Source organism: Camelus ferus, chromosome 16 (genome assembly GCF_009834535.1).
Source record: "Camelus ferus isolate YT-003-E chromosome 16, BCGSAC_Cfer_1.0, whole genome shotgun sequence".
In the NCBI taxonomy this organism is placed as follows: domain Eukaryota; kingdom Metazoa; phylum Chordata; class Mammalia; order Artiodactyla; family Camelidae; genus Camelus; species Camelus ferus.
In genome coordinates this window covers 51,003,055-51,023,237 of record NC_045711.1, presented here as the reverse complement: position 1 = coordinate 51,023,237, position 20,183 = coordinate 51,003,055, and the positions used below count along the sequence as shown (strand labels likewise).

The 20,183-nt window shown below is 46.8% G+C and overlaps 1 pseudogene; it reads left to right on the top strand.

The window, feature by feature from the left end:
* The first annotated feature begins 3,266 nt into the window (after positions 1–3,266).
* The window catches only part of LOC116669178, a 29,927-nt pseudogene continuing 13,010 nt past the window's right edge, over positions 3,267–20,183 (top strand).

The following is a 20,183-nucleotide window of genomic DNA, read 5'->3' as shown; positions in this document are numbered from 1 at the left end:
GTGTGTTGATGTGTGTGTCCAAGTGTGCATCTGAGAATGGCATCTGAGTGTGAGGGTGTGTGTCAGAGGGTGTCCCCTAGGAACAGGAGGCTGCCCCTCTCTAGGCATTCACGTCCATCCCGCCGGTTAGGCCAGGCCCTCCCCTTCCAGCGTCCCTTACCCAGCTCCTCTATCCCCGGCAGCCACCAGCCCCTCCCACATCTCCCTGATGCCAGCGTCTCCCCATTGCCTGGTCAGCTCCCCCAACCGGTGAGACCGAGTTCCAGCGAGTCCCAGCGTGGGCCCTCTGGGGACCTCCAGCCCATTGTCCCAACCCCACCCAGCCCAGACGCCCTTGCCTCCTCCACATCTGCCTCACTGGGCCCTCTCCTTACCCCGCCCCCAACTCCCCCACCCAGCATCTCAGCAGTCCTACATAGTCTGTAGCATAATAAGTAGATTAGGGACAGCGAAAACGGCACTGGGGATGATTTCCTAACACAGAAAGCCCAGACTCAGATGCCATAGAGGTGTCCTGGACCCAGAAAGACTGCATCCTGAGGAAAGCATCACTGCTACAATGTATTGAATGCCTACCATGTGCAGGCACTCCACAGGTTCTTTACCTCAAAACAGTCTTGCAACCTAGATAGCAATTCCCTTCTGCAACAGGTGAGGCTGATAAATGAGAAGCAACCTGTCCAAGTTTCCTCAAGGTGGTTCCCGAGCTGGGTTTGAAACTTTTCTCTCTAAATCAGTGCTGCTCAGAGAAGGGAGAGAAAGCACAGAACTCCCTGGTCTCTCTCCAGTCTCTGGAGTTGGCTTTGTCCCTTTAGGATGTCAGGTGGGGCCTTAGGGGAGGAAGGTGAGGGCTAGATGTGGAGACAAAGCCCCCACATTGCAACAGCTCACCAAGGGAGGCAGAGAGTTCCAGAAGGGATAGAAGGAAGGAGGGAGGAGGAGCGAGGAAAGGAGAAAAAGAGAAAGGAAAGGAAGAGCAAGCAGTCAAGACTCACTCTCAGGTCTGATTCCACAGCCTGGTCCCACCTCCCATTGTCAGCTCCCTGGGGCTGGACCAGATATTAGAGGGCCTGGGGACAGACTTGCTGGGGTCATTTAGACCAGCCTCTTCTTGATCCTGAGGAGTGATGGCCAAAGGGAGAGTCCTATGGGATCACCCAAAATTCCAATGGAAGAAATTCCTCCTGAGATTTGAGAAATAGTTCTTGAAGTCTCACCCTAGTGTTCCCCATCTCTGGGAGAGTAGGGTTCCCCTGGGGACAAAGAGTAACCCCTTCCTGTGTCAGAAGGCTGTGTCCAGTTGGCACTGGGGCCAACCTCATAACCTTACTTGAGGGGGTCGTGTTCTGGCAGCTGCAGGGCCCAAGGCTCACACAGCTTCCCCACTCAGGGGCCTCCATCCAGGCCTTCTTTTCCAACTTCTCTCCAAGGACAGCTCCAGCAGATGGCCCCAATTTCATGGATGGGGAAACTGAGGCCCAGGGAGACTAGATTGGGGCCCAATGCCAGGGCTCACTCTAAACTAGGCTGGTGCAGCCCTGTCTGGCTTCTTCCCATGATCAAATTCCCAGATGACTTGGGGATCCGATGCGAGTATGCTGAGGGCACCACAGCTAGCCCCAGCCCAAATGCCAGGCCCAACCTGTGGACACATCATCCCATAATCACCACGTGCCTCTGTCCCAGCTGGTGCCGGGGTGCCTGGATAGCATCTCTTCTGACCCCCAAACAGCCTTTGGGGTGGGGGCACCTCTCACACCCATGACTCAAATGGAGAAACTGAGGTAAGAGGAGGACATGGCTGCCTGTTTACCCCCCACCCCACATATTTGATCCTCTAAATCTGCGGAGGAACTCACTCAGGTAGGTCACTTGGCAAAGAAGAGGCCAAAGAGAACTTGACATTTTCTATTTTGGGTCACCTTTTCCACCTTTCTTTTGATAAGAAGAGTGTAATGTTGTATGCCTGGAGCAGAGTAAGTGGTGGCCATTCCGGATTCCTTCCTTTTCTCTTGACCATCTGGCTAAATCCTGGTGGCCTTCTTGGAGGAGGAAGCTAGGAAGGAGCAAGGTTTAGTCAATCTAAGTTGGGAGTCTAGCCTCATTCCCAGGCCCCAGGTGGTGTGGGAAGCAGGGAGCTTTATGGAGGCTTCACAGTCATGAAGGACATCCCATTAAAATTTGTTATCTCCACGTGAGGTTATGCACACAGTTACAGAGACACCGGCACAAGGATTGAAGTCAGAAAATGCTTGTCATGTAACTTTAACCTTTAGTGCAATTATTTTGAAAACCCTTTTTTGATTTTGGTAATACCTTGGTATCCTCAAAAATGGAAATGTCCCTAGCCTTGGAACTCCTCCCCTGCCCCAACACACCCTCTGGAAGGAGCTGGCTCCTCACCCCTCATCAACAGCCAGCTCCAGGCTTCACTGGCCCCCACGCTCCCTGCCCCTCCCCCCACGACTTCCAGGTTCTCCGCTAGGGCCATAAATTATCCATGAGCTGTACGTTGGCTGCTTCTTCAACTGGAGGCTGAAGTGCTGATGAAATATGCAGAGATCTCAACTCTCAAATTCCCTGGGGTGCGCGGGACAGGACTAGGGAATCTGGGATTAAAGTACAAGGCTGGGGGCCTCCAAAGCCTGGCCCCAGTTCCCACCGAGGTGGAGTCTGGGACAGGGAGAAAGGCCAGAGGGCGGGAGGAGGTGGGGGAAGTCTCTTTGCACAATTGATCGCTGTGGGTCTGTGTAGTGCCCTCCTGGCTTAGAGGAAGTGAGGGGAGCTTACAGATTTAGACCCCAGGAGGAGGGCTGGCCAGCCCCTCCCCCAGCCCTGGCTCTCTAATCTGGAGGTTTGCCTGAAGTCACACCTCCAGCTGACTTCTCACAAAGTTGGTTCTCATCTGCCTCCCCACCCCCACTGCCAGGAGTGTGCTTGTGCGACCTTAGGGAAGTTCCTCTCCTGGCTCCAGGCTCAGTTTCCCCACATACACAAAGAAGGGGGCCCTGATTTAGAATACTCCTCCTCCTTCACAAGGGCTCTCAACAGGTGGGGTAGAAATTCCTGCCGTGCGTGCGTGCGTGCGTGCGTGTGTGTGTGCACGTGTGTGCACATGCGCATGCATGGGTTCACACAGGCTGGCGTACAGGCAGGGGAGGGGTGGCCTCTCCGTGAGAAGGGCGCCTGTCAGGACAGGCACCTCTCCTGGCTTGCTGAGGGAGGGAGGGGCAGGCAGGCTGGAGGGCAGCGGGGTGGTGGGGGCCCAGCTGTGTCAGCCTGTGGGTGGAGTCACCCAGGCCAGGAGCAGGAAGCGAGATGACTCAAGTGACAGAGCCTCGCCATCCCCTCAAGCCACTCAGGGCAGGGCAGGGCAGGGGTTGCTCGGAGACCCAGCTCCAGAATACAAGAATCGTGATGCTTGGGGCCCACCCTGATGGGCTCCTGAAGCTCTGAGATGGAACCCTTGGGGGCTGGGTGCAGGTAAGGGGTGGGGTGACCCGGGAATAGACATTCTCTGGAGAGGTCCTGACCCTCCTCCCCCTCCCCCACCACGGGCCCCTGGTATCTTGCCCTGGCCCGTGCTATTTCTGGCCCATTCTATCTCTGTTTTCTTGTCTCCCTGTTTTCCCTTTAACATTCCATCCCCGCCCACGTGCCTTGCAGTGAAGTGTAGCTGGAGCTGCCTCTGTAATTAAGAGCCCCCCCCCCACCAGGCTGGCCGGGCACACACCCACAGGACCAGGCTGTGGGCAGCCTCTGGTGTCGAGGCTCCTCCCCTGGACAAAGGGCGGCAAAAAATGGCAAGAGCACCCCCTCCCTCACTCCAGGGCCTGCACCGTCCTGCCCTGCTCCTGCTCCCACTGATGCCAGGGCCCACTCCAGCCACAAGCATTTGGGAGGCACTTCTGCCACCAGTATCCTCTCCCCAGGCCTGAAGGGGACTCCCAGAGAAAGTCCCCCCACCCAAGCACCAGGAGGGACAGCCCAAGAGCAAGAGCAGCCTAGAGTGGGTGTGGAGGGTTCAGCCTGGCTGTGCTCGGGTGCAGGCAGAGACACCTGGCTGACAGCTGGGAACCAGGCTGTGCTTGGGAATGAGATGCAGGTTGAGAGAGAGGCCCAGGTGGTGCCAGGAGCGTGGGTCTCCACGCAGGTCCTCAGGCTCCCAGGGACATCTTACAACATCCCCACTTCCCACTGAGGACTGTTCTTGAATTGGGGCTGGGGAGGGGGAAGAAGGGGCAGGAAGCTCTGCAGTGAGCACCTGCAGAAACCAGTGAAGGCTGAGGGTAGAGGGGATAAGGCAGTGCCGGGAACCAGGGATGGCATGATCCCCTTGGTGATGGAATCCTTCCTTTAACTGTAGCAGAGGGCCTCAGGAATCATCTAGATGATCAGATCCTCACATCTTAAAGATGGGGAAGCTGAGGATCAGATGGGTAGAGTGAACTGCCTGAAAATGCCCCCTGAAGTTTCTCCCACTCTGGGTTGGGGAGGTGACTGCAGATTTACTTTTGATTTACGCACAATCTAACCATTTCCACAGAACCTGGAACCCTACACCCCCACCAGCCTGAGTGACAGAGGAGAAAGCCAGAGCCCGGGTCAAAGGGGAGGTGTTTGGGGGAGGCCTGGAGACCTCTGAGGCTCTCCCTTCCCCACCTACAGAAGTCTCCCTCTCCCTGGAGAGCACCACTCAGCAGTCCACTCTGCATGGCTGGTGCCAGGTCCCTTCAATGGAAATGAAGCACGTCCCAGAACAGCACATCCAACTGTCTTTGAGGGTCTATACCTAGCCCCCAGTCCTCCGGGCTCCAGCCCCTCCCCATCTCCTCCCTGCCCCTCCACCCCACCTCAGAGGGCCCAGTGAGTCAGAGCCCTCCTCAGGGCTTCCTCAACACTTCCCAGACCCCATGTGTGTGGGGGTTTTTTTCCCACATGGTCTTTTAAAAGCTGAAGATTTTTGTGTATTCAACAATACTGGGGTGGTGTAATTTTCATGATTTTTCCTCTCCGTTTTATGTAAAGAGTTATTTGTGTGTGGTATCCAATTAGAGTGAAATATTGTCATCACTCCTGGCCGTGACTGCATTTCTGAGGGAGCAAGAAAGGGTCCTGTGTGAGGGCATCCTCCCGGGGGACGGGGGTTGGGTGTGATTATGACAGCCACTCACATTTGCACAAGTCCTGAGGTGCTTTTCTGTGTGGCTTTCAAACATGAGAGGTTCCCCCACATCCATTTAGCAGAGGAGGAAACTGAAGCAGATGGATTGTTCGAGGCCACAGAATTGGCAGGAGTGACAGAGCTGAGACCTAAAGCCTCCTGATTCTCAAGATCAAGGTCTTTTCCCTACAACAGAGTTGCCCCCTTTATATGATCTGTGACATGTTTGCTTATGACCTGAGGCTGGGTGACCTGGAGAGAATGGATTCACAGGACTGACTTGGACCCAAGTCCAACCCACTCTCCCCTCTTCTTCTTCCCTTTTCCTTCCTCCTTCCAACAAATTCTGCACTCTGTGCATCAGGCATTAGACTCTGAAGGTCAGATCACACGTTGTCACTTATCCTGAGCACTGGCACCGGCACGTGCTGGGCACACAGTTGTGCTGTGTTGGAGAAAGGGACACTAGGCCCTAGGCCACTGCCAGGGAGGCCTCTGTGGACTTAACATAGGCCCAGGGCCCTGGGATGCTCAGGACAGTGTGTCCCCACTCTGGGTGTGTTGGATGCTGGGTGGGGAGAGGGAAGGACAATATTGTTACCAAAGTCCCTTGAGAGCTAGGACCACAAGGAAGGGTTGGACTTAAAGAGGCTGCAGTTTTGCCACAACCAGAAACACAGCCTAAAGCAAGGGAGAAGCAAGGAAGAAATACTTCCATTTCTTTCCCACTCCATCTTCTACCAGTGCCTCTCATTGGCCTAATGTGGCTCGAAGTCGCTGGCAAGTGAGCGGGGTTGATGCGGGCCAAAGGACTGGCCTCCCCACCTACAGGGCAGGACAGAGAATGGATCTGGGGATCTGGGGTTAAACTAAGCTGGGCCAGCACGTTCATATACACTTAGTATTATTCCCGGGGTCTAACATAGCGCCTGATACCTAGCGGGCACTCGAGAAATACTTAAGTGAATACAAAGACTAGGATAGGTAATAATATCTATCCAGTGAGGTGTTAGATGTAAATAATAACCCCTAACATTTGCTGAGTGCCAATTCTCTGCTAGGGAAACCACAGACGAGATTTAAAATGATCTAGCATGTGCCTGGACACAGAGGGCGCTCATCAACCAGCCTCCCTCCCCTCTTCCCTCCTGATTGAGTTCAGTTCAATCAAGCCCGGGCCTGGGGAGCATCGCCTCAAGCCCAGCATGGTCTGGGCACAGGGGGCTCAGAGGTGAATCAGCGTGGCCTCCAGAGGTTTCAGGGCGAGGGGGCCAAACAAACCCAAACAGAAGTGATCCAGGGCTAAGGCAGCTCCGATCCGTGGGGAAGGCACGGCACTTCAGAATTCACTGCAGCAGAGAAGACAGGTGAGTGGGAGAGGAGGAGCAGGAGACAGGGTCTGGGCATCCCCATCAGTGAGATTGGAGAGCTGTTGCTGAGGAATGCCCAGCTGCCAAAAGCATCAGGACAGGAAGAGACCCGGGCCCGCCCCCTTCCCAAAGACCCCCAGACCGGTCTCCCCGTGCCTGACTGCCCACTTCACCCCCATCCCCACCAGAAGTCACCCCGTGTCACTCTGACTCTCATCCCTCTGCCCACCTCCAACCTGCCCCAAACCCCAGCCCTCCCAGCCTTTGCACAGGGTCCACTGGTGTCCCCAGCCTGTGACTGGCAGGCTCCCTCCTATCTTCCCCTCTATCGGAACACCCACCCCACCTGGCAGCCTCTCCTGAAACCTGTTCAATTGAAGGCTTTCCTTCTCTCGCACCCTGAGCACCTTGGGGCTTAGAGAAGGGCTAAGAGTCTTCCTTGCTTCCCATCTCTTTTTCCTTCTTCTTCCCTTCTTTAAAAATCTCAGGTCCTTTGAAGCTCTCGTGATCCATGTACCTTCTCCCCAGCTCGTTACACCTGTTTCTTGACCCCCCCCCCACTCCCTCGACCTCATCCTCCCCGGAAACTACACCTCCTCTGAAATCTCTAACTCCAAATACCACCCCTGAGTCCCACCTCCTGTCCTTCCAACTTGCTTGCTCAGGTCCTCCTGCGGCCACACCTCTGCAAGCTCACGGAGACCTCCTTGTGGGGTACCACTTTCTCACCAGCCCTCAGCCCTTCCTGACTCTCCCCTTCTCACCTAGCCTAGATTCTAAGGTCTACCCCTTGCGATCCCTCCACCCTTCTCCTCTTTCTGTTGTCATAACCCACCTGGCAAAACCCCAACCCTGGATGCAGTCAACCATCCGCATTCTCCAAGCCTGGCCTGAGTAGCCGGCCATGGCTGGAGAGAATCCCAAGGCTGACCAGGGTCACCAGGTACTGACACTCACAGACTCCGCCCAGCAGTCCTGCTGTGTTTCTCTGGTAGTCTTGCTTCCACTCCACAAGACATCTCATGCCTCCCCCTCTGCCTTCCTCTCAACCGATGACCTTACACGTACTTAACTGAGAAACCGCCTGACGTGACTCTGCCTTTCCCACAACACCCTAACGGCCCTGCACAGCCCCATCCTTCCTTCCTTTCTCCTCTCGCGATGGTGATGCCTCCACTTACACCCAAAGCCATGTACTTGGTGCTAATTAATCCCCACACTCTCCGACAGAGATTAAAATCTCCTCTCAGTATTTTTCAAACAAAAAATTTTTTTTCTCCACAACATTCTCCCTAGATCACTGCTCCCATCTGGTCTGGGTGCTTCCTGGGCTCCTGTCAGCTTCCTTGAACAGGATTCCAGAGATCCCTTTTGCCTCTCTTGTGGTTGGATCTCCTATTTCCTGAATTCTTAAAAAAAAAAAAAAAAAAAGAAGTCTCCTTTTGCTGCAGCTCATCCTTAAGTAGCTTCCTGAGCAGTGGTGCACGGGAGGGAAACGCCTTGATTTCCGACAGGATCAGTCGGCTGGGTGTAGAACACTAGGTAGCAAACCAGTTTCCCTTAGAATCGGAAGTCATTGCTCCTTTGTGCTCTAAGTCCCGCTGGGGCTGGCAAGACGTCCAGACCACCCATTCGAGTTTGTTTCTCTCTGGGACCATTTCGAATCTTTTTGTCCCCATTGTTCTGAAAGTTCCTGTTGATGAGTCTAGGTGTCAGTCTTTTTTATTTGTTGTGCTCTACTTGTGTTGTGTGATCTTTTAATCTGAAACTCAAGTCCTTCAGTTCACTGTATTATCTATTTTTTAAAAATTTCATTGAAGTATAGTGAGTTTACAATGCTGTGTCAATTTCTGGTGTACAGCATAATAGTTCAGTCATACATATACATACATATATTCATTTTCATATTCTTTTTCACTATAGGTTACTAGAAGATATTGAATACAGTTCCCTGTACTATACAGTAGAACCTTGTTGTTTAATTTATACACAGTAGTTACTGTCTGCAAATCTAGAACTCCCAATTTATCCCTTCCCACCCCCTTCCCCCAGTGGTAACCATAAGTTTGTTTTCTATGTCTGTGAGTCTGTTTCTATTTTGTAAATAAGTTCATTTGTGTCTTTGTTTTAGATCCCATATATGAGTGATATCATATGGTATTTTTCTTTCTCTTTCTGGCTTACTTCACTTGGAATGACAATCTCCAGGTCCACTTATGTTGCTACAAATGGCATTATTTTATTCTTTTTTATGGCTGAGTAATATTCCATTGTATAAATATACCACAACTTCTTTATCCAGTCATCTGCCGATGGACATTTAGGTTGTTTCCATGTCTTGGCTATTGTAAATAGTGCTGCTATGAGCATTGGTGTGCTTGTATCTTTTTAAATTAAACTTCTGGATATATGCCCAAGAGTGGGATTGCTGGATCTTATGGTAAGTCTATTTTTAGTTTCTTGAGTGTGTGTAATCATATCTTCCTCCTCTGTTTACTCTGTTCTTATTTTATGCAAATCCTATTAGTGGATGTCAGACCTGAATTGATTCTCTCATCTTTTCTCTCCTATTATCCATCTCTTTTATTTTTTTTTTCCTGGGGGTAATTTTATCTCCCAGTCCTTCTATTGAATTTTTTATTTTAAATTTTATCTCAAAATTTTAATCTCCTAGAGCTTTTTAATGTTTTCAGTAATTCGCTCAACAAATACTTACAGAGTAACTACTACATACAGGTGATACGGATATAACAGTGAAGAAAGACAAAAACCTCTGCCCTTAAGAGCTTATTTATTCTCTACTTCCTTTTTTCTTTTTTTTTCAAATTAACTTGATTGAGGTGTAGTTTACATGCAATAAAACGAACTTAAGGAGGAGGGTATAGCTCAGTGGTAGAGTGTGTGCTTAGCATCCTGGGTTCAATCCCCAATACCTCTATTAAAATAAATAAGTAAATAAATAAACCTAATTGCTTCCCCTGAAAACAATAAATAAATTTTAAAACTATTTTTAAATAAATAAATAAAACCTAATTACCTCCCCCTGCAAAAGACAAACAAAATTAAAACCTCAATAAACAAAAATAAATTTAAAAAAATAAAGTGAACCTATTTAAGTAGGTTAAAATTTGACAAATTAATACACCCATGTAACCACCACCACAATCAAAATACAGAAAATTCTTATCACCCCAGAAAGTTCCCTTGAGCCACCTTTGCAAGTAGTCACCCCCTTATCCTGATCACAAGTACTCAGCAATCTGCTTTTTTGACACTACAGATTAGACCTCTCTTTTCTGGAGTTTCATATAAATGGAATCGTACAATTTTCATTCTTTTGCACTTGGCTTCTTTCACGCAGAATAATGGTTTTGAGATTCTTTCATACCATTGCTGTGTCACAATTTCTTCTCATTGCTCAGTGGTATTCCACAGCACACCACACAGACTTCTGTCTGTTCACCTCACAACAGACATTGGGATTGCTTCCAGTTTGGCGTTATTAGGAAGAAGTTGCTGTGAACATTTGTATATAAGTCTTTGTATGAACATAGGTTGTCATTTCTCTGGGATAAATAGAATGAAGTTGCTGAATTGTATAGTAAATATATGTTTAATTTTATAAGTAAATGCCAAACAGCTTTCCAAAGTGGTTGTGCTATTTTAGAGTCCCACCAGCAACGTCCCAGTTATGCTACATTCTTACAAAAGTTGATATTTTTAGGCTTTTCATTTTAATCATTTTAGAGGATGTATAGTAGTAACTCATTATGTTTTGGGGGTTTTTTAAACATTTTTTATTGAAATGTAGTTGGTTTATAATGCTAGTTTCAGGTGTACAGCAAAGTGATTCAGTTATGCATATACATACGTATATTTTTTTTCTTTTCAGATTTTTTTCCCATTATATATTATTACAAGAAATCATTATGGTTTTAATTCACATTTCCTTGATGACTAACGCTGTTGAGCATTTCACATGGGTTTGTTAGTCATTCTTTGATGAAGAGTCGGCTCAAATGTTTTGTCTATTTAAAAAAAAAATTTAATTGGGTTTTTATGTTTGTTATTCAGTTGTAAGAGTTCTTTACATGCACTGGATACAAGTCCTTTGTCATATAAGTACATTGCAGGTATTTTTTCCCAGTTTGTAGCTTAAATTTTTTTTCTTAACAGTGTTTCAAAGAGCAGAGTTTGAATTTTAATGGAGTCTAATTTGTCAATGTTTTTTCTTCTATGATTTGTGCTTTTTGTGTCCTATGTAAGAAATCCTTACCATGGTCATGAAGATTCTCTCCTGCTTTTCTCTTTTCTTCTAGAAGTTTTATAGTTTTAGACTTTATGTTTGGGTCCATGATCCATTTCAGACTAACTTTTGTGTATGGAGTAGGATAAGGGTCAAGTACTTTTGTTTTTCCACATGGATAGCCACTTACTCCTATGCCACTTTTTGAAAAGATCATCCATTTGCCATTAAATAACATTGTCATCTTTGTAACAAACAAACAAACAAAACTGACCACAGATGTGTGGCTTTATTTCTGGATTATCTATCTGTTCCACTGAGAATCAATACCACTTTCTAGATTACTGTCACTGTGTGGACACCACATCCTTCACATACACTAAAACTTCCCACCTTGTTATCTTCTTCAAAATTGTCTTTTTGCCAATTCTAGGTCCTTTGCAATTCCATATAAACTTTAGAATTAGCTTGTCAGTTTTTGCCCCCCAAAAAAGCTTGCTGGAATCTTGCTTGGGATTGCTTTGAATTTATAGATTAATGTGAGGAGAACTGACATTTTAAGAACATTGAATTTACTCTTTAATGAGTATGGTATATCTCTCCTTTTTTTTTTTTTTTTTTTTTTTTTTTGGTCCTCTTTAAATTTTGTTAGCAATATTTGTAAGTGTAATCATACAGGTGGTATTGAATTTATTGCTGAGTATTTCATGTTTTTGATGCTTTTGTAAAAGGTATTTTTACTTTCAAATTCCATCTTTCAGTTTGTTGCTGATTTTTGTATATGGAGCTTATGTTTTGCATCCTTGCTAAACACACTTACTGGTCATAACAGCTTCTTTTAAAATTTTTTAGGATTTTCTACAGACACAATAAATAAAAGCAGTTTTACTCCATCTTTTCTGCTCTGTATACCTGTGTATGTGTGTGTATGTGTGTGTCTGCCCGTTGTAGCTGTTGTCCTGGCAAAGATCTCCTAGTGTTGAACAGAAGTGATGGGAGTGGGCATCTTTGCCCTGTTCTTGATTTTAGGTGAAAACATCTTTTATTTCCACCTATTTTTCTTAATAACATCTTGTTTTAGTTTCATGAATGGTAGGGTCTTTCTCTTTATCTGAGGATATCAATTATAGGATTGGTTGGTTCCTTGGTTTAGATTTTCCATGCTCTTTGCCTTGTCTCTGGTTCTGCCAACTTTTTTGTTTGTGTTTTGTTTTGCTTAGTTGTTTTTGTTTGTTTTGTTTTTCTTTCATGTTATGGCTTTTTTCAAACGGACTTAACATCACTTGTCTGTTCATATTTGAAAGTGAGGTACGGCAGACTGCTGGTTAGCCCCCAAATCCTTTCTTCCTGGGTACTTGGCAGCGCAGCTAAAGAATACATTTTCTAGCCTCTTCTGGGACCAGATGAGGTCATGCAACCAAGTTTTCACCAATAAAATGAAGTGGAATTTATATGTGCTGCTTCTGCCTCATTTGCTTATGGCAAGATTGCTGCCCTGATTTTCCTGTTTTCCCCTCCTGCAAGCTGGAATGCAGATGGCCCATGATTAAACAAGGAAAAAATTTTAGGGAATGACAAACCAATGAAAGGAAACTAGGTCTGTGAATGATTTGTGGAATACAGAGAAATTAAATTCTGTCTTCTTTAGTCCATTGTATTTTGGGCTCTCCTTGGTACAGCAAATTAGACTTTGCTCTAATATCTCAACTAATACAAGCACTGAGAAGTTGGTTGGAAGCTTCATATGAGTGTCCAGTGGTGAGTTTCACTCTAAGGTAGTGGCTTTCCAGGTGTGGCCCAGGTAACCCTGGGGGTCCTAGAGACCCTTTCAGGGGATACTTGAAGTCAAAGTTATTTTCATGATAATACTAAGTCATTATTTACCTTTTTCACTCTCATTCTCTCCTGAGTATCAGTACAGTTTTCCAGAGGCTACAAGACCTTTGATAGGACAACTCGAGAATGAATGAAGGACTGGAGACTTGCAAAAATGTAAAACAATGCCACTCTTATCACTAAATATTTCTATTTGGGAAAATATAGTTTTCTGCAAAAATATATTAACATACAACAAGTTTATTATTGTTATTTTAAAATGAGTAGGTAAATACTTTTAGGTTGTTTTATTCTAATTTTGACATGTATTCCATATTTTAAAAGCTCTTTAGGGTGCTTAGTAACTTTGAAGAACATAAAAGGGACCCAAGATCAAAAGGTTTAAGAACCAATGTGCAAGGAAAGCGCCTGCTGGGGCTCTTCCCTTGGGGATTTTCTGTCAAGATCAGTCGAGTTTTCTCCTGCTTAGAGACTTTCAGGGATTTCTCATTGCACTTAAAAATCTTTAGCAAAGCCCACATCTGGCACTTGCCTATTTCACCACTGTCATCTTGGGTAACTCTCCCATCCTATTCACTCTGTATGCTTGGTCACATTCAGTTCCTTCAGTAGATAAAGGTCCGGCCCACCTCGAGGTCTTTGCACTGTCGGGAAACGGTGCCACCATGGCACCATGGCGACCTTACACATCTCAGCGTTGTCCATATCGGCAAGCCCGGAACCTTGGCTGAATCTGTCTTGCAGAACACTTTGTGATCCTCCTGGAACAAAAGGGGGACTTGTGAGGAGCTACTACAAGGGCCTCTCTCTCTCGCTTCCCTGTCTACCAGGAAAGTTGTCATGAGACAGCTTCTCATAGGCTCCGGGTTCTGATGAGGTCTGAAGCTTTCTGTCCCTGCCCCCACCCTCAAGGATATAGCAACAAACCAAGGATACAGCAACTAACTATAATACAGCTTAGCTGCAGCAGGGCACTGGCTCCTTAGGAACAGGGTGTGTGTTGCAGTCATTTGGCCCCATTAGTTTCAGTGTCACCCTACACAGGGGTCACTAGGAGCTGCCACCTTTGGCTACTCTTCTTTCGCTGTCTGCGTTATGTAACAAACTGTCTGAATCTAAAAAGGGCTCCTCATCTCTTTACCAGCCAAATCTATAAGTCATGCCTCGCGTCCTGCTGGCCATGCACGTGCTGTTCCCTCTGCTTGAATGCTCTCCTCCCACCTCACCCCACCCCACCTTTCATGTCTAACTTCTTTACATCTTGCCTTAAATGTCATCTCCTCATGGAGGCCTCCTTGACCAGCTTACCAAAACAGACCCCTTGTGTCAGACACTATTGGTTGTAATTCCAACATCCATTCTCCCTTGCATCCTGTTCCTTGCTAACTAGAACCCCAATTTTGATTTGTTAGTGTGTTAGGCAGTCATGTGATTGAGGAATCAACCTCCCCAGTCCCAGAGGTTGACTCTTGGCTCATCAGATTCCAACACGGCAATGCCATTCCTTTGCCAATGACTGGTTTATGGCAGATGATACAATTCTGCCCAATAACACATAGAGGGATGTCTGATGGGGTGCTTCTAGGAAACTTTACCTCACTCATAAAGGGGCCCAAAAACATGACATGCCCTTTCCCTGCCTCCTGGCCTTTGGTTATTGCTGTGTGAGAACATTAAACTTGGACCTTCTACAGTCATCTTGTGACCTTGTGGGGGCAAGCATGAGGACAAAAGTCAACATCTGAAGATGGGAAAGCTGAAAGATGGAAAGAGTCTGCATCACTGATGGCCTTGTGAGCCACTAAATTAACCAGCCCCAGGACTTGTTATTTGATATATAAAGATATATCTCTTTATTGTTCAAGTCAGTTGAGTCCACATTTCTATTACCTGCAGTCAAAATCTTCCTTCCTGGTTCACTGTCTTCCTATTGCCTATTTTTTTCCTTTATGAAGTTTGTCAATATTTCATATCATTTATTCCTTTGTGTACTTGTCTTTTGTCTGTATATACCACCCTCCTGTCATCCCAGAATGTAAACTCCATGAGGACAGGGGCCTTCTCCATCTTCTTCATCACTGTATCCCCAATGTCTAGCATGACACAACAGGCCTCCAATGTATATGTGTTAAATGAATGAAGAAAAAAGGATGTTCGTCTATAATTATTTGCTATAATTACCACCCCTCCCATGTTGGCTCTGAGCCTTGAAGTAGAATCAACCTTTGTTTAAATATTACTTACAGGTCACACATTCCCACACCTTGGAAAAGCACAGTCTATGATATTAGCCATACCTGCCATTTATCAGCTGTGTGACTGTGAGCAAGTTACTTGACTTCTCTGAATCTCCATTTCTTCATTTCAAAAATGATAATATGAGAATAGGATTAAATAAAATTATGCATTTATGAAACAACTGGTCCACAGTCAGAGTTCAAGATGTATTTGTTCTCATCTCCAATCTGCACACCTGGCTGGAAGGGAAAATGCTCTGTGTAGCAACAAATTGGGTCCACTCCTGAAGCTGGTGTACCAGTGCTGCTCTGCCCCTCATCTTTGCCTCAGCACAATTAAATTCTTCCTAGATACCTTCTTCAGTATCCTTATCCTTCATCCTCACCATCTCTCTGACTACAAGTAGCCCAGGTCCACAGGATGCCCTCATGTCACGTGTCTCCCGGTCTGCACTTCCATTCGCATGGAGTTTGGGCGGTCGGGGTGCATGGGTGGGTCCACCTCGGGCCGGAGGGGTAGGGAGTGAGCCCGGGAGGAGCCAGGGGTTGCGTAGAGTAAGGTAGGTGTATATGGGGGCAGGGTAAGGAATAATCCAGAAGCTGTGTTAAAAAAGGAAAGGCTGATGGGGACTCGGTGTTCTGGTCTCTGGAAAGGAATATTTAAGTGCACGGGGAGAGATCAAGGTAGCCTGAGAAGTTGCGGTCTGGGGAGGAGAAGCGGGGAGACCGAAGTGGACGCAGACGACGGAGCGGGGCAAGACAAAGTTAAGTGCAGGGGTGGATTCTAGCGAGGTTAGCGGTGCTCCCGCCCACCCACCCCCGCTCCAGGGCTCTCCCTCCCGGTGCCGCTATTGAGAGCCTTTCTCGCCCATTTGTTCTTTTTTTTTTTTAATAGTTAAATGCTTAAACTTTACTTTTAAAAAATTTCTTCTTAATTGAAGTATAGTCGGTTTACAAGGTTGTGTTAATTTCTGGCGTACAGCATAATGTTTCAGTATACATATATATATATATATATATATATATATATATATATATATATATTCCTTTTATTATTCTTTCACTAGCTCCCTGTGCTGTACAGTAGGACCTTGGTGTTTATTTTATATTTAGTAGTGTGTATCTGCAAATCCTGAACTCCCAATTTATCCCCCTACTCGCTCCCCGCCCCCCTTGTCCGGTAACCGTAAGTTTGTTTTCCGTGTCTGTGAGTCGCCCGATTCATTCTTGGTATGATGGCCCCAGAACGTCATCCAGCTCCTGCTTCCATGATAACAGGTCATTCTTATACCTGATGTGAGAAGCAGTGTGGTGAGGAGTTGAGCTGTGCTTCCAGAATTTGACCTTCAGGTTCTAATCCTGGTTACTCACTCATAACTGTGTGATCTTAGGTTCCTCAGGTTACCTCTCTGTGTGCCTCAGTTTCCTCATCTGCAGTAATCTTCATAACGGTTGGTGTGAGGATTAAATACACAAATTGCTGTTAGAAGACTGCCTAGTATAAAGGTTAGCTATTTTGCTGTTGGAGTCACATTGTTCTCTGAACCAAAATCACCCAGAACTAACCACACAGCCTCTCCCAGAGCTTACCTGTCCAGGAGGTGGGAAGGTGGTTTGGTTTGGTGCTAAGTTCTCTCTGGGTATCAAGTCCATGCCTTCTCCCCCTTTTGAACTAAGTGCCCCAGACCCCTTTTCTCAAGTGGTAGAAAAAGAAGAAAGCAGAGGAATTGATAATACACGTTTACAGGCCGCAGACTGTTATTTATGAAATGTCCTTCAGTGGATGATTCAGAGCCCTCAAGAGTGGGGGAAGAAATAGCCAGCAGAGAGAGAGGGCTTTCTCTGAGGAGTTTGGGATCAAGTTGTTTTGTTTGTTTTTCCCCCTTTAGGTGTGAGTGGGTCCAGCAGGAGACATGGCTGCCAAAGTGTTTGAGTCCATCGGCAAGTTCGGCCTGGCCTTAGCCATTGCAGGAGGCATGGTGATCTCTGCCTTGTATAATGGTAAGGTCACTGCCCTTTGCCTGGGGATTTCTATTGGTCTGCAGAGCCCATGTGACACTCCTGTTGGCAGCAGCTGTTTGTGAATGTGTTTGTGACCAAGAGGGCTCACCTACTGCCCTCCTGCGCCATGTGGTTGCCTGGTCATCAGAGCCTCTGTCCTTGTAGCCATAGGTTCACTCAGAGCCTTTATTCACAAAGAGCCTCCCAGCCTACTTGGATGTTTCCAGCTGCTCTTGTTAATTTAAAGTCATGCTGCACCCCCCAAATGCTGCAGGTGGGAGCCAGAATTTGACTGGCCAGCTGAAATGGAGATGTCGTTTGTTCTCTCCTGCCTGTGTTTGGAGCAGCAGGGGCTTTAGACCTTTGGTGACTTTGTCCTGAGTGGGCGCTTTGGTTCTGCTGTGGTTGGGTTGTTCCAGAGCAAATATCTTTGAGATGCACTGCCCAGCTTTTACCAGTGTGGCAGCGGTTCAGGCCGGCTTTTCTTCTACTTCTGTGTGTGACCTCAGGCAAGTTGCTTCCCCCTCCCTATGCCTCAGCTTTCTCATTGGTCAGGCAATGGGTTGCACTTGTTTTTTGTCTGAGACTCCCTCTAACTTTGATGGTCTCTGACCTTCACTGTTGGAAAGCAGCAGTAGATTGACCCACCTCGAGTGTGACTCTGACAAGAGGAGGATTACTTTCAGTGGGAAGATAATTTGGACCAACTATAAAGTCCAAAAGGGCAGAGAAAGAAAGCAGTTGGTCAGAAAAGCCTGCTTGGCTCCTGTGGCACAGGTTTATACTCTGATCTTTTTGGCCACCCCTGCATAGCTGGACAGTAATCACCATCACTAATTCCTCTCTGGATCAACAAGACAGCTCCATAGCCCCTTAAAACCTTAGAGAAACCAGGCTATTGGGAAGAAAGAGTGGGGCCTTCCAAATTTTAGGATTGCCATTGTGAGGGTGCTGCTTCTGGGAACACTGGGTTAAACTGGAACCGGGAAGGGATGTGGTAAGAATGAAGACCTTGGTGGGTTTAGAAAGAAGTTTGAGGAGGTGATTCCTGGAAATGTGTTGGTGGGAGTTTGGGGATGGGGTGGTTAATCAGAAAACTAGCAGCCAATTGTTTCAAGGAGAAAGATGCTGAAGATCCTGTGACCAGAGTCCTTGGGAAGACACATGGGACGGGAAGTGGTGGCTTAGTTCTGTACCTGTTTAGAAGCCTCTAGAGACCAGAAGTGTGAGAAGACATCAGGAGAGGGGAGACTTAATAAGTAAACAGAAAGCATCAGGGATCTTCTAAAGACACGGTCATTTTGGTTAAAGAGTGAGGGGATTTTTCTGACCCATCATTATCCTTTGTTCCTAGTGGATGCTGGACACAGAGCTGTCATCTCTGACCTAGTGGAGTGCAGGACATTGTCGTAGGGGAAGGGACTCACTTCCTCATCGCTTGGGTACAGAAACCAATTATCTTTGACTGCCGCTCTCGACCACGTAATGTGCCGGTGATCACTGGTAGCAAAGGTAAGGCTTGCCTGTGGGTCAGGTCAAGTAGAGAGGGTGGAAGGGGTGCTGTGGGATCCAGAAGGAGTTGAACTTCAGGTAGTAATAATTCCTGGCATATTTTCCCTGAAGAGTTTTATGTGGCTTCAGAGAAAGAAATATACAGGCATGCCTCAGGGGTACTGCGGGTTCAGTTCCAGACCACCGCGGAAAAACAGATACTGTGATGAGGCAACTCACGTGAATTTTTTGGTTCCCAGCGCACACATGAGGTTCTGTTGACCCTATACTGTAGCCTATTAAGTCTGTAGTAGCATTATTTCTAAAGAAACAATGTACATACCTTAATCAAAAAAACTTTTTGGCAAAGAATGAAATAATGCCATTTGCGGCTTCATGGGTGGACCTAGAGATTATCATACTAAGTGCAGTAAGTCAGAGAAAGACAAATATCATATGATATTACCTGTATGTGGAATCTTTAAAAAATGATATAAATGAACTTTATGAAACAGAAGCAGACTCACTGACATAGAAAACGAACTTACGGCCACCGAAGGGGAGAGGAGGAGGGATAAATTAGGAGTCTGGGATTAACAGATGTACACTACTATATATAAAACAGATAACAAGAACGTACTGTACAGCACAGGGAACTATATTCAGTATTTTTTAATAACCTATAATGGAAAAGAACCTGAAAAGGAATGTGCATATGTATAACTGAATCACTTTGCTATACACCGGAAACCAACAGCAGTGTAAATCAACTGTACTTCAATTTTTAAAAATTACTTTGTGGCTACATATGCTAACCAGTCACCTGAGCCTTCAGTGAATTGTAGTAGTAACATCGTAGATCGCTGGTCACAGAACACTGTAACAAGTATAATAATAATAGAAAAGTTTGAAATAGAGCAAGAATTACCAAAATGTGACACAGAGACATGAAATGAGCAAATGCTGTTGGGAAAATGGCACCAATAAATTTGCTTGATGCAGGGTTGCCACAAGCCTTCAGTTTGTAAAAATGCAGAGTCTGTGAAGCTCAATACAAGGTGTGCCTGTGTTCTTAAGACACACACACAGTGTACAAATTTGGAGAAAGGCACAAAGCTGTCTTTCCAGAGTTACGTAGTGATCCAGTTTTAAATAAATCTCAACGTGCCTCGCTCCCTCGGTGGACTCTTCCCAGCACTTCTTGGTCCCCAGGGTGACTGGAAGCCAATCTGTAGCCGTCCTGTTTGCCTTCATGGCTGATTTACCCTTTGCCTTCTTCCCAAGGCCTCTGTTTCCAGCCATGCTGTCCTCACACTGTTATCTCCCAGGCCGAGGCCCACATCCCTGAGGGCAGTCTGGTGTCTGATGCATCACTGGATGCCCAGTTAGAGCCTCACATGAATCACTGTTCTCCCCTACCCTGCACAGAGGGTGCACGGGCAGTGAATGGAACGGCAGGTGCTGGCTCCGCGGTGCGAGAGGAGGGGTGCGTGGATGTTGCTGCTTCTTAGCAGATGTTTGCTTTCTGTGATGGTGCCAGGCTTTGTGCGGGGTCAGGGGGTGGGGTAGGTCAAAGATGGCTAAATTGGGAGCCTCTCGGGGCTCTGTCTAGCTAGGGAGAGAGACGTGTGACCAGGCAGTTAGCGGGGAGTGAGATGAGGAAGGAAGCCAGGGTCGTATGGCGTGTAGGGGAGCAGAGGAACGTGTGGCACTTGAGAGTGAGAAGTGCTTTGGGCCGAGGAGGGGAAGGGTCCTTTGGCATTGCCTGGTCTGTCCTGTCACTCTTGGCCAGGGACAGGAAGGAGCCTCCTGTGAAAGCTCTGGCTTGCCTACTGCAT